Source organism: Microtus oregoni, unplaced genomic scaffold, assembly GCF_018167655.1.
Source record: "Microtus oregoni isolate MIOR12 unplaced genomic scaffold, Mior012 000014F_ref0000157, whole genome shotgun sequence".
In the NCBI taxonomy this organism is placed as follows: domain Eukaryota; kingdom Metazoa; phylum Chordata; class Mammalia; order Rodentia; family Cricetidae; genus Microtus; species Microtus oregoni.
This window is the reverse complement of record NW_024543073.1, coordinates 18,300,180-18,315,685: the sequence shown is the minus strand read 5'-3', so window position 1 is coordinate 18,315,685 and position 15,506 is coordinate 18,300,180.

The window sequence follows — 15,506 nt, the reverse complement described above, 5'->3', positions numbered from 1 at the left end:
TGGAGACCCAAGCCATGGTTTGTTGGAAGAAGTAGAACGCTGTCTCAACAGTGAGCATGAAGCGGTGAGGGAGAGCTTCCCCTTGGAAGTAGGTGACACTATTTACTCTCAGACCCGGCGCTCAGTAGCAGCTTCCTCCAGCGAGGCTAGCTAAACCTCTGGAAACTGAGCCACCGACCGAGGAGCAAGTGTTCAAACACCAAGACTGTGGGGGAGATTTCTCTTCCAAATCACCACAGACATGCACATATACAGATACATACATACATACATACATACATACATACATACGTGTACTTTTTAAAGAAATGAGAGGGAGGGGAGTTATATACTCATGTTTTTTCTGGGACCAGGCTGAGTTTTCCTGGGGCCTGTGAGATGTATCTGCTCACTCCTCTTAAGGGCATGGCCTGTGATCACCATGAAAATTGTCAATTGTCATGGTACCAGACAGTCGGGCATGAAGGGTACAGGTGGGATCTTAATGAAGTTGGAAGTTATCTGGGCTCGCTCTGGCAGCTATCTGAGCTCCAGCTGGTTTTAGCCAGTCCACCTAAAGAGGTCGTTTTCTGACTTCTTTGAATTCTGTCCTCAAAGATAACCAAGGCTTTGGTAGACTTTCTGCTAGTCACTTCGGGCAGTGCTCGGGGTAACAGATTTTAGCAATTTTTAGAGCTTTGTGTCCTCCCTTTCCTTTCTATTTTTAAGTTTTCTGCTGACCAGAGCCTTGCTCTACCTTGTATCCCTTTGATTCAGAATCACCTCGGGCTTCCCGACAGCCATTTCCGTGACAGTCCTCAGGCAGATGTTCCAGTCTCTAACACCAGCCTTCCACCTACTCTGTGCTGGGCTTTCATGTGTCAAGGTTAATGTGTGCCCAGATCTGACTACGGTCTGCTGGGCTGCCTGAGAAGACAGCCGGGCTCTCTGATCCCAGGTTTGATATGAACCTTCTGAGGCCTTAGGTAGATAAATGGTTTAATTTGGTTGAAACATTACATTCTGACTGGAAAATTTTCTTAAACATGCCTTGGGATTTACTGATGCAAATGTCACGTAAGTACCAAAGGCACGTTCTCTCCTGCGCACAGGTCCACTTTCCCCAATATAAGGTTGTTTTTTGTTTGTTTGTTTGTTGTTTGTTTTTCAAGACAGGGTTTCTTTGAAGCCTGTTCTGGAACTAGCTCTTGTAGACCAAGCTGGCCTTGAACTCACAGAGATCCACCAGCCTCTGCCTCCCGAGTGCTGGGATAAAAGGCGTGCGCCACCACCGCCTGTCCCCCATAGAAGCTTTTTTTTTTTTTAATATTTATTTATTTATTTATTTATCATGTATACAATATTCTGTCTGTGTGTATGTCTGCAAGCCAGAAGAGGGCACTAGACCTCATTCCAGATGGTTGTGAGCCACCATGTGGTTGCCGGGAATTGAACTCAGGACCTTTGGGAGAGCAGGCAATGCTCTTAACCACTGAGCCATCTCCCCAGCCCCCCCCATAGAAGCTTTTAAATGTGATTTAAGGAATATTAAAACCAAAGTGAAACTGGGGGGAAAAAAGAGCTACACATTGCATTAAATTGAAATAACTCAAGCAGAAGCTGCAATCTTCCTTTGATGTGGGGTATCCTTAAAATTAGCCAAAATTGTGAGCTCAGAGGGCACGGCACCCAAGATTTCTCTGGCTTCTGATGCCAACTTCAAGCTTGGGGGCTACCCTCAATTAGTTAATCAGCTGGACCTCCTGGCACCCATCCAAACTGTTACACTCATAGCTATGAAGTCACAATCAGCCAGGGAAAGAGCTGCATTGGGCATAGTCTAGAAGGTTCTGAAGTGACCTTTTGCTATGCTCAGGCTCCATCTTTCTGTCATTGATTTGTTATATTGCACAAGAACTATTTATCAAACAGGAAATCTTACTCAAACCTTGGTGTTCAGATGTGTTATCGGGCCCCATTTTATAGGCTTGATTGACAGCCAAGCCAGACTGGTCCATCTCAGCATCCATGAGGACGCAAATGTGATGCCAAAGCTCCCACCTGACACTGAGGTGGGTTTGGGCACAGAAGCTATGGGTAGCCCTCTCTGGGCAGGGTCCTTTCCTTTTGACTCCTAATTGACTTGGATGGTGGTCCTCTCAGAGACCTCTGGGAACTGGTGATTTGCTGGATGGGAGGTGCTGGCATCCAAATATAGGTGTCTTGGGCTTCATTCTCCTTCTTGACAGACATAGCCTGAGGATGCTGCTAGGTGCCTCTGCTAAAGTACCCAGTGCTGTGGCTCTCACAGCCTACAGACACCAGAATGTTCCCCAGCCAAGGGGTCGGGAGCCCTTCATCCTGGGGTTAAGAGACAGTTCACATCTCTGAAAGTCAATTATCTGCCATCAGCTAAGGTGTGTGAGCACCAACCAGTCCTGGAGGTTTGCAAAGCACAGGTGTAGCTTGATTTGAAACTAAACTGAAAACCCTGGACACCACGTACACAGAAAGGGGAGAGGCCAGGGCAAAAGACACCTGGCAACCTGGGAGGCCAAGTTAATAGCGAGCAGTCAAGGGAGTTATAGAATACAGAGGTTTATTGCAAAACATCAGGGATTTATTATAATGCATGCCTGGTTGTAAGGCTGGGATGTAGCCGTGGTGGTGGAGGGCTTGCTTAGAGTGCACCAAGCCCTGGATTTGATATCTAGCACCACATAAAGTTGAGAATGGTAACACACTCCAGACATCCCAGGACTTAGGAGGTGGAGGCAAGAGGATCAGAATTCAGCTCACAGCAAGGCGTTCTGGAGAAAAGTAAGGCGGAGTGAAGGGAGGAGGCTGAGACGCGCCAGCTTAGACCAGGTCATTGGGCCAGGGACACTGAAGAAGAGACTTGGAAAGAAGAAAGAAAGCCTGACCATGATTTCGGAAAAAGCACGGAACACAGACGGGTCTCCAGACCACAGAGTGCTTGGTACTCAGGGCCAACAAAGATAACAGTGTGGTCAGAGGTGGTAATGAGGCTATATATATTAGGAGCATGCGTGGGCTAGCACACGCACACACACCATTTGTAATTCTCTGTCTCAAAGGTCTGGTCCCTGTTGTGTGTTGACAGAAGTCGCTCAGAGGCAGCCAAGCGACTGAATGGTTCAGATGAGAAAAGTTCTGCCATGGCCAAGGGAAGAAACGAAATCAGAAGGCACAAGGATGGGACTGGCCAGTAGCGCCAGCACGGGGGTGCGGGAAGATGGCCGAGCGGGGTGCGGGAAGATGGCTGAGCATTCTGCTGAGGGCTGTGCGTGCCTCCCACTGGCTGCTTCCCCAGAAGATGGCTTAGGTGAAGCTGCAGAGTTGTTTGGAGCCCAGTTGGTGTTTCTTTTGGATCTGGTGGGCCTAACCCCAAGGTGGCTCCACTTTCCTCAAGTTTCCTTTCTGTTAAGGGTCCTTGACGTGATTGATGAACTAGCTACTGAATAGCCTTTTCCAGCTAGCTCTGAATATTTTCTTTTCCTTGAAGAAGTTTTCAAAATGCCCTGGTTTTCCTTTTTTGACTTAGAATATTTATGTAACAGGTAACTTCAGCCACAGTCTCGGGTTTGCTGTGGACAGCTGTGAGCTCAGGCACATCACCAGGTCCTTCTAAACACTGGCGCCCTTATCCATAAACGGAGACCATTTTGAGAAATTTCTGCCTTGTTTGAGATTAAGTGATATTGTACACGCAAAAATAATACAAATGACCGTCATTATTTTAATGGGGCTAAAACCGTTGCAGTTTGGGCAATAACATGCTGACTAAGTACATGTAGAAGAAATTTAGGAAAGCTGTGTTTCTCATTACATTTATTTATTTATTTTGTGTGTGTATGTGTGCCATGATGTTATATGTGTAAGTCAGAGAATAACCTGACTTGGGAGTCGGTAGGGGTCAAACTTGGTCAGGCTTAGTGGCAACAGTCTTTACCACCTGAGACATTTCACCAGCTTTAGGAGTCATTAAAATGAACAGTTCAGTACAATATCACATTTGTTGGGCACAGATGTGAGTGGTAGTTCCTTTTTTAAATTCTTTGTTTGTGAGTGTGTGTGTGTGTGTGTGTGCGTGTGTGTGTGTGTGTGAGAGAGAGAGAGAGAGACAGAGAGAGAGAGAGAGAGAGAGAGAGAGAAGAGAGGAAGTTAGAGAGGCAGAGAGAGAGAGGGGAGAATTTGCATGCATATGTATGTAGGAGGAGATGTAAGAGGGTATTGGATACAGCATCACAGCTCTCAGCAGATTCTCAGCTTGTCATGTGGGCACTGGGATCCAAACACCAGTCCTCAAGATGGTTCAGCAATCACTCTTTTTCACTTTTAATTATCTTTCTTTCTATTTATTTATTGGTTGTTTTTTTTTCTTTTTTTTGGATTTTTGAGACAGGGTTTCTCTGTAGCTTTGGAGCCTGTCCTGGAACTAGCTCTAGTAGACCAGGCTGGCCTTGAATTTACAGAGATCCGCCTGCCTCTGCCTCCCAACTGCTGGGATTAAAAGCATGCAGCACCACCACCTGGCTTACTTTTAGAAATTATAACACAATTACTTCATTTCCCCCTTCCCTTTCCTCCCTCCAACCCCTCCCACAACCCCGCCTTGCTCCCTCTCCAAACACACACCCTCTTTATTCTTTTATTGTCAGCAATCCATCTTAACCCCTGAACTCTTAACCTATTCAACCCTGGCAGGTCCTTCTAATTGGAAAAGCCAATGTGTGGGCCTTAGACTGAAGTAAATTTAACCTAACACTATTTTCCTTTCATATTTCAGATATGTGGTCTTGAGAAGAAATTTCTCTTACTAATAATCAAAATTATTTTTTCCAAATTAAAATATATACCATCACTTAGTGTTTATTAAAGGCATAACTCAAAAATATACACCAGAAAAGCACACATATCCATAAAAGGCATTCAAACATGTAGAAATGTTCAGATAATGACACCTAAAGCAATAACAATAATCATGGTTAGCATGTTGGCTTTATTGTTAAAAGGGGACTCAGCGTCTTCAAAACACACTGTGTTGTTTTTTCACTGCTTAAAGTCCTTAGCATTCAATAACAGTGCAGTGTCTAATTGTTTGAATTAGCATAAAGACTGCTGATAAATTCTAACTGGTTTTGCTTTGAAGTAATGCAGGCCAATTTTCATAGGCTCTGAACGATCGATAGTCTAACCTTCTTAAAAATGAAAAGGAAGGAAAAAGGTTAACACTTTAAGAGTTATCCTTACGTTCATCCTGGTACCAGACATTTCTAAAAAAGCTGGATTTTCTTAGCACAGTTCTTATTGGTGCCTGCCACAAACAATGAGGTCATTTTGTCGGCTGATGGGAAAGGGCACTTGGGATCAAAGAGCCATTTTCCTGTCCCGCCTTAGTCCCCATGCCCTAACTACTATTTCTGAAAATCTGAGATTCAGGTTGCAGCCTCAGGCCAGTCATCAGGTCCAGATCCCTAGAGGTGACCTGGGCTCATTTAGCCCACCCAGACTCAGCGTCACCGAGCTAGTTCTTCAGTTGCTCACTGGTCACAGCACACGGCTTCTGCCCTTGCAGGTTTGTGAGGTCCCTGGTCCTCAGCTCAGTCCCAGCTCCGACTATCCTCATCTCTCTCCTTGGATTCGGAGCCAGCCCCGGGGCCCAACTGAACTCCCCTGTTGCTCATAGCCCACACATACTCTTTTATGTCTTCTACCTAACCTGTCTCTCTCTGTGTGTGCTTTCAGGATGAATGTCCCCTTTCTTCTTCACAGAAAACTCCTTTCTTTTATACCCAGCTCACAAGTCAGCATCTTCCCCAGTGAAACCTTCCTAGGGACTCTACCAGTCCCGTACAAATATGGACCGCATCTATTCAGGAGAGATCTCATTTCCAAGGAGGCACAGCCCCAAGGGTTGAAGGCTCAGGTGATGTCTTTGTGTTTCTGTGGCACAGCTCGCTTCTGTGATACGGTGTCCTACCAAGCTCCGTGCTCAGGTGTGGTCTGTAGACTAGCAGCTCCAACAACCCCCGGGAGCTGGTGGAAATGCGAACTGCCATCCCCACTCCCAGCTCTTGAATCAGGATCTGCCTCTGAGCAAGTTCCCTGGGCGATCTGTGTGGGAGTCTGAGAAACCCGTGTAAGAAGAGACAGATGTTTTCAGTGAACCACATTCTACAGCCATGGTGCTCTTCACATTCGGGTCTAGAGGTCTCTCTCTGGGCTGACAGCTCCTGCCTGGGTCTACAAGCTAGTGTCTTAGTGGGGCAAATGGAGCAAGGGCAGCCTCATCAGGGAGAACTGGGCAGACTCACGGACTCGATGCCTGTGCCCTGGAGCCAGACAACTTTGGCATCCACAGGATGAATGAGAATTCTTGGAAGAAGCTGTGTCTGCGGGACTGACTCATTAAAACTTCATTAACATGGAGAAGTTGGAATGTTGCAAGTTCAGAGCTTAACTTGGACTAGTTTTAGCCCCCTGAATAGCCATCCCTTACCCAGCTCCGTGTCTAATAGGGTGCCAGCTTCTCCTACCTAAAAGCTAAGGATGTCATCAGAGGTCATAAGGTAAGTTTCCCTCATCTTGCTGTATCTACCTTTCTGGTGTACCCACTAATGTATTTTAAACTTGCCTTAATTTATGGCTTTGTTTTGTAAAGCTTAAAACTTAACAATACTGTTCCCATGTTGGAACATGGAATTTGGAGCCACCTAATCTGAATGTCTGGGCCATGGTCACTCAAAATGCCTTCATAATAAATGACATCTTAGTCCCGTTAACATGAGAGCTGTGCTTTTAGTCAATCAAACGGTCATGAACTAGAACATCTCTGCAACTTGGTTCCAGGTTCAAACTGTGTTTGCCTTTCCTAACCCGACACACGCTCATTCAGTCATTCAGTGAACATGCAACAACACTGGCTTTTGGCTTTCGTGGTGTTCCTTATCAAGATGGTGTATAATTCCACCATGTTCATGGACACAATTAAAACATGATCTATTTATAATTACCAGGACTTGAAGGAATCGCTTTCAGCCAAAATTGTCTACATTAGCCCGCAACAGCTATTGCAAAAAGCTATCAATCCAGATGTTTACACTCAAGCACAGTCCCTATCACAATTTTATTATTGTTACTTTACTTTATTGTATATAAGGGGATTTTGCCTGCATGTATATCTATGCACCATGAGCTTGCTTGGTGCCCTTAGAGGCCAGAAAAGGTCATCTGATCCCCTAGAACTGCAGTTATAGAAGTTGTGAGCCACCACGTGTGTGCTGATCATCGATCCCAGGGCCCCTAGAAGAGCAGCCAATGTTCTTAACCGATGAGCCATCTCTCCAGGCTCTATACTTACCATTTTAAAATTGTAGTCCTTTGAAGCTAGTTCCCTGGAGGCCCTGAAACTTTGGCTCTTTGTTACCTGATGATCCAACCATTTAATCTACTCTGTCTGTCTTTAACTGGTAAGATGATACCGCATACTCCTATTATGTCACCTTGGCTAGCATGGGGAACTGTCCCTTTTACTTAGATTACTTTTACATAGTAATTTTGCGGTGTTTTAATCTTTACTAAATTATCTAGGAGTGCAAACCAAGGGACATGTTTTTGGTTTTTGTTTGTTTGCTTTGGAAAGTACCAGTTGTTGTTGGTCATCGTCTCATTCAAAAGCAATGAGTTGTTCTAACATCCCAGTGTTTGATTGGCTGCAGCAGCACCGGGTTCAGCCTGCAGATACAGTCAGACGTCCTCAAAAACACTCTGGAACTTGGACCCAAGGCTGAACAAAAGTGAGGGGCGAAGGATGGACTCCCCTAAAGGGCACAGACTGAGTTTCCACCAAGCTAGCAGATTAGGGACTTACAACTATAGTTATGTTCTGTTTTAGAAAAATAAAGATAAACATTTTAATACTTTATAATCTGGGTCCTAAGCATCATAATTGTGCGCCACCCAACTACCAGGACCGCTCACAATGTAAGAGCTTTTGAGGAATGTCAGCGTATATGATGGACTGCTACAATGTATCTGTTGACTGAGAACGCTACAATGTATCTGTTGACTGAGAATGCTCATGAAGGCAGCAGTCTGCCAGGTTTCCAGGATACGCTTGCTTGTGGCACACAAACTAGAACACAGCTTCTAGATTAGAAGACTGGGGTCTGAGCCTGGAAACCCAGATCTAGGAAGGCAAAGCCTGCCTGGGATACAGAGACCCTGTCTCAAAAAATGCCCACGTCAGGAGATAACTCAGCCAGTAAGTGCAGAAAGAGGACCTGAGCTGAGCTCCCCCACTCCCCATGGGAAAGTGAGGTGCAGCAGAGAATCTGCAGCACCAGCCAGCCATAGGGGTGTGGGTGAGGGGAGGGCGGAAGATGAACAGGCCCCTGGAGCTCATGACCCAGTGGCCTACCCAAACCAGTGAGCTCCAGGTTTATTTAGTGAAGCTCTGTCTCCAAGGAACAAGGTGGTGAGCAAGAGAAGATAGTAGATGTGACCTCTGGCCTCCACGTGCCCTGCATATATATACACACACACATGCACGTGTGCACACACGCACCCACACGTGTGTGCACATACCCAAAGAACAGCAAAAGAAAGCCTGCAGCCGTGAAGTCCTACTGTGCTTTGGCAAGGTCAAAGACAGGGTTACCACCATTGTGCCATCGCCAGAACAGATCCAGGGTCTCGCTATGTAACCCAGGTTGGCCTTCAACCCACAAGCTCTCTGCCTTTCCTTTGTTTCTGGGGTCACAAGCAGGTGCCATGCCAGCGATTTGCTACTTACCGTCTGTGTAAACTCTTTACCCAGAGTTAAGACTCGGGGTTAGGATGATTCTTGAGCCGTATCCTAATTTGCTTGGCATAAACCCTGCTTTGTGTAGAGTTCTTAACAGACTTAGCTCCCCAGATCCCGGCCGGCAGGATTGGTGCTGGAATACTAGAATGAACACCACTCCCTCCCCCTCCTGTGGCGCTTCTCCACCTGGAGATAGGCCTGCCATTTCTTACACCAAGGGACACAGACCAATTAATCACCAAGGAGCAGAAATAAATGACCTCAGCCTTTGGGTGACTTGCTGCTGGGGCGATTAACTCACCTTATCATGGAGCAGGGTGCTGGGTAGTTTGTGTTTGGAATGGTTTGTGCTTCAAAGTGGACCCGAGCTATTTACACAAGCTTATTCTTCGCATGTCAACAACTGCCCTCCTTGGGAGACTCAAGGGGATTTTCTTTTCATGAGTCTCTGAATGTGATCCTAACAGTGAAATGCTGATTAAGTAAAAATATTCTGGAGATGAGGTTTTCCAAATAGCGCAAGGTAAATCGTTTGGGTTTAGCCCAACACAAAAATTGACTTAAGATGTTTTCTCAGGCTTTCTTGCTTTAGCAAGCAAGGGCCAGAGCAAAGAGGCCAGTTTCAATATTTCTTTGCAAGGCCAAAGGAAGGGGCATTTATTTGGTAAACTACTCATTCATACAGGGTGTACTTAGTTCTTGTGTTATTGCTGCTGTGCGTTGGTCTGAGGCCTGGACACACCGGAAGGAACAAAGATGCTAAATGGAGGTAAAACAAACCAAGAAACAGGCGGTGCAGGCTACAGCAAACCCACTTGGCAAATCTGCGGTCCAAGGTAGAACCCTGGGTCCCTCCAGCTTAGTTTCTGTCCCGGAAATGGAGCCCAGTATTGATGATACCCTCATTTCCAAGGGCATTTGAGGGTTACGAGGCTTGGAAACACCCAAACATTAGACTTTCTGTAAACAGCTGCTTTATACTGTGCACACGCTGCTTCGCTGCAGCCAGGACATAGGTCCTAGTGCCTGTCACTGCGAGAGATGAGGCTGCTCCCGAGCTGACGCCATCATGAGACAAGCCAGATTTTTGTAACTGACATGTCCATTTTTTTTTTTTCAAACAGGGTTTTTCTGTGTAGCCCTGGATGTCCTGGAACTCCCTCTGTAGACCAGGTTGGCCTGGAATTCACAGAGATCCACCTGCCTCTGCCTCCGAAGTGCTGGGATTAAAGGCATGCGCCACCACACCCAGCTTAACATCTCCATCTTTTAAAAAGATACGTTTAACTTTATGTGTATGAGTATTTGCCCGCATGTTTGGAAGTGCACTTGGTGTTTACACCATCCAAAGAATCCAGAAGAGGGCGTCAGATCACTGGGAACTGGAGTTACAGTTGGTTTCAGTTTCCCTGTGGGAGCCAGGAACCAACTCTGGGTCCTCTGGTACCAAGCACTCTTGACCACCTACTCGTCTCTCCTGTCTTGATGCTATCAAGTACACACCTGTCAGTTCAGTGGGACAAGAGGAGAGGCAGCTGTCCCTGACCCTCCTCCTCTCCAGCCCCTTTAGAGGCCGCAGGTGACAGGTCCCTTTCGCATTCTCCAGCTTTTGTATCAGTGTTGCCCTGATCCTCCTACCAATTCGCCCTCTTGAGATACTGCTTATGGATTTACTACTTTAGTGGGCATCATTCGCTTTTTGAAAGGACTCGGTCCTCTATATGGTCAGTGTGAGGACAATATTTTACTGATCATTCTCGTGGGTTGGCGTCTAGACAAGTGAAGTTTTACTATGTTTGCCATCTTTAAGGAGTGGAACACACCACAGCCTGCTCACCCTGTGACTACCCACTAACAAGGTTCTTCACATCTGTAAACCATTGTCCAACATAAAGATTTCAAACTTTTGCATAATCTGTGTATGTTGGGTTTTAAAACATAGTGTCACAATTGCTGGGTCCAGCCAAGAAGTTAAAAGCTTCCTTTGTTTTCAATTGCGTTTTCTCTCTAGATCCTTCCAAGAGGACACATGAGCTCCCCTGGGCCTTTGGGTTGCAGACATTGAAGTGGGAAGATGTTTCTCTCACTACTTGGGGTTTGATCATAGCAGGGGAAACAGTGTCTCAGTCCCTAGCTGAGAAACTATGTCTAAACGAAATTTGAAAGAGCAATTTGATGAAGACATTCCTTTCCTTGTGAGTTGATGTACCAATCTCTGGTGGGTACAGTGTGCCAGAATGAAAACACGATCCGGTAAGATGTTCAATCAACTGTGGAGAAAGGGTAAAGTGGATTAAAAAACAGTATAATTTGAGTCAATTGATTCCAGCTTCTAATTTGTCACACTGCTATCAGGCTTGTCAACATGGAGCAAAGTAAATCAAGCAATTCATGCCTTCTCATCCCAAAAACACATTTTGTGTGTGAGAGACAGAGAGACAGACAGACAGAGACAGAGAGAGAGAACAGAGATAGAGACACAGGGAGACAGAGAGAGACAGAGAGAGAGGAACAGAGACAGAGACACAGGAAGACATACAGAGACAGAGACAGAGAGAGAGGAACAGAGACAGAGACATAGGGAGACAGAGAGAGACAGAGACAGAGAGAGGAACAGAGACAGAGACACAGGGAGACAGAGAGAGACAGAGAGAGAGGAACAGAGACAGAGACACAGGGAGACAGAGAGAGACAGAGAGAGAGGAACAGAGACAGAGACATAGGGAGACAGAGAGAGACAGAGACAGAGAGAGGAACAGAGACAGAGACACAGGGAGACAGAGAGAGACAGAGAGACAGAGAGAGGAACAGAGACAGAGACATAGGGAGACAGAAAGAGACAGAGACACAGGGAGACAGACAGAGAGAGACAGAGAAAGAGACGGGGGGGGGCAAGGCGGTACGTCTGCGAGGCAGGAAGGCAGGCACTGTGGCCAGGAAAATAGAGGACACAGTGCAGTTCAGTGGTCAGAACTCAGCTCTGGTGTGTTCATCACCCAAGATCTTTGTCCTTTAGGTAAATATGGTGCTTACACACGTTAAGTATAGAACAAGAGTTCCATCGTTTTCATTAATTCCCCCTCTATCGCTGTAGACTGACAGGTTCAGTCCCTGGGGCGCAGGACAACTGAGCTTTACCCTGTGTTTAGCAGGAGATTGGCAGGCTCGGAATTGTTCAGCTTTCGTTGAGGAGGTCGGTGACTCAGACTTGTCCTCTGCTCGGGGAATCTTGAACCATTCTGTCTGTAGGCTGTTGGGTCACTGCAAGACTGGCCAGTATTGCAGACTGGCAAGACCCTCGGCTACAATTTCCCTTTGCTCATCTAAACTCTTGGAGCTCAAGATAACCCCCAGGAATTTGTAGAGCTTGTTCACTTTTCTCTGTGAATTGGTTTTGTATGTTCTCAGACCCTTTGGTAAGTGCACCTTCACTATAGCCACAAGAGGGCACTGTTGCTTTACATAATTCCTCTCTGAGGCTGCCAAGGCCACTCTTGTGGTCTGTTCCTGGGTTTGTTGGGGTGATGGTGTCCTGTCATTTCTCAGGTGACTAGTAGGTATGAGGAGAAGGAGGGTGTTTGCTTTGTTTTTAGAGTACAGGATTTCTCTATGTAACAGAACTGGCTGTCCTGGAACTCACACTTTAGACCAGGCTGGCCTCAAACTCAGTCTCCTGAGTGCTTGGGAGTAAAGGTGTGCGCCACCACCGACCAGCTTAGGGGAATTTTTGTTTGTAATAAAGCATACATAAAGAACTTAGGATATGAAAAATTGTTGAATTTTATTTTGCAGTGGAAATTGATATGTGGAATTTTCAAAACAGACAAACTTGTCAAAATATGTTCAGATAAAATCCATCGAAGTTCTACCTAGAAAAGCACTGTCTGAAAAATCACAACACACCTTGGTGCTGCCTCAAATTTTCAACATCTTAGGTATCTTAGAAAAGATGCAGAAACGAATTGGTGGAGCTTGGGGGAAAGACTGGGCTGTCTCCTCTAGTGCAGTGAACCCCGGTGCCCCCAAACATTGCAGAAACATAGACCTTGTAAAGAAAACTTATCATACAGTTGTGGCTGTGGAAGGCGGCACAACTATCTTAAATACCTATTTTTGTAGAGCTAATTTTATATTGAAAATATTGTCTTATGATGCTCAGGGAAATGAATGTATGAATGCCTCTTTATGTTATCCATGTGTGCACATACATACATACATATGTGAGTTCGTATTCTTTCTTACATTGCCCTTTTCACCTGATGAGAGTGTCAGACAGTGATCAACAACTCTCCCTTTTCCAATGATTCATGGTGACTTCAGCATCCTGTCTGAGGGGTGCTGCACCATTGAGTAAAGTCTGCACTCACAGACGTCTATAAAATCATTGAAATATTCATTCGGAGGTGCAAGGCCTTGGACCACAAAGGTCCCTTCTTCTGGTCCCTTCTTCATGCTGAGACCTGCTCAGAGACTTGGCATCCCGCCCGAGAAGCACAGCATCCAGGCCAAACAAAACCTTCATTTTTCACTGCTTGGAACAACGGTCGATTCTTGAATGTAATTACTTAGAACAAATTAGGAGTTTAGTCCGGGAGCCTTGGGGCACTGAAAAGATTATGGAAAACAGGAGGGGAAAAATGGTTCAAGATTCCCTGAGGCTGTGTAAGGTCACACCCTACAGACGCCTGGTGCGATTCTGATAGGTACCAGGGAACTCTTATCACACACACCCTGCAAGAGCTTCAGGGCAGGAAACAGGGGCGCCTGTACCCCATATTTGCTCTCCTTTTAGCTAGGCTACATTCTCCTAAAGGCAGCTAGCTGCTTCATTTTAAAGAATGTGTTTTAAAAATAATTTTCTTTGCACCAGCCTCTTTTTTAAAGGAAGAGAGAAAAGAATAATTTTTCCATCACCGGTTGGTTCCAGTACAAAACAGGAAGACAGCATCACTGAAAGACAAAGGACCGGCAGACCCCGTGGGTTTGAGCTTGTATTGCAGATGCCATTTTCCTTCCTGGTGAGGAAGCCAGGAACCAATAATCAAAGAGAGAGGGAGCACAGCTTAGAGGCAGAGTGAGTTTAGCATGCACAGGGTCCTGAGTCCAATCTCTGGCACCACAACAATAATAATGATAATAATGATAATGATTCCCTTCCCCAAGGATAAGAGAGCACATTTGAGGCATGAAGGTGTCCCTTCAATATGAAGCTGTGGGAAGAAGGGACTTCCAGAAGGATTCAAGTCACCCTTGTCTTTACTTAGGAGGGTCACTTGGGAATATGTCAGAGATGACAGAAACACCGTTCTCTGTAAACAGCTTCTTCAATCCACATAAAAACAAGCACAGAGCACTGTTAGCAGGGTCCCATGGCTCATGTCTTACATATGCCTTTATTTATTTAGGCTTTTCTTTCTTTTTTTTCCTGAGACAGGGTTTCTCTGTGTAGCCCTGGCAGTCTTGGAACTTGCTCTGTAGCCCAGGCTGGCCTCGAACTCACAGAGAATTGCCTGCCTCTGCCTTCTGGGATGAAAGGTGTGTGCCACCATCATCGGACTGAATATGCCCCAGTTTATTTAATCTGTAAGGCAATCTCCTCCTCTTGTGTCTCAGCTGAGAAAACTGAACTACTATGAATGTACAGTCCCGCCCCCTCAACACTCACTCCACCAGTAAATGTGTGCACGGGAATTCAACTTGTGTTCTCAAGTTTCTGTCCTCAACTGCCTAACATCTGCACACTGGAACTGAAATGCCGAATGTCATTATCTCCGTGGGGTGGACTACAGTTCTCTTTGTCCCTTTCTGTAGTGTCCACATTTTTATCATGCATTGCTTTTGTAATCAGAGAAAATGCTTAAAAAAAAAACTGCGTCAAAACCCTGCCCCTACAGCCCACGCCATTCTGTGCAGATCACTGTCTTCTAGGGCTTCGAGAAGAAATACCATAACTAGACTAGATTCGAAATATGCTAAGAGTCGATGGCTCAGATGCTCCCCATTGCCCCCCCCCTCAAATGTCACTGGAGGCCGGATGAAGTGAGGAAGGCTGAAAGGACAAGGGCATCAGCCACCAATAACAACCCCCATAGAAGAGGCCAATAGGAAGAAAGACAACATGTCCCATGAAACTCTCCACTGGAATCCATAAGACAAAAGGTAACCATGCACGAGCAACTGGAAATCAAAATTAAAAAAAAAAAAAGCCACACCATAACTGATTTGATTCACAAAATATAAAATAGCATTGTACTTTAAGAAACAACTGGAATGCTAAAATATGACCGAACCAATTTCAACAGTCTCAACATTCTCTCCATTTAGCAAAGTCCTTAATACAAATACTAATTTCTTAAAGAGCTCAAACGAAGATGAAAACACAAACGTAATAACAAAAACAAGACTGCCAACCGAGGCCCTTCATTCTTCCCAGCAAGCCCTGTGATACCAACCTACTGTGTTCTGAGACCTACTGAGCGCTGACAGTGTTCCTTTCTTGTTAATTATAAGCTCAATTCTCCTTTCTCTTTTTGAAATAAGAGGATGGGCTGACAGGGTCTATGGTCTCTCTCCCTAGGTTTGTCAGTAGGCCAAGTGTTGCTGCGGACTGAGCCCTTCCGGTCCTCTTTTGGTAATGAAGAACCCATCCCCGCATTCACTAGTGGCTCTGGTCACCTTCAGGGCCGCCAATAAGAAA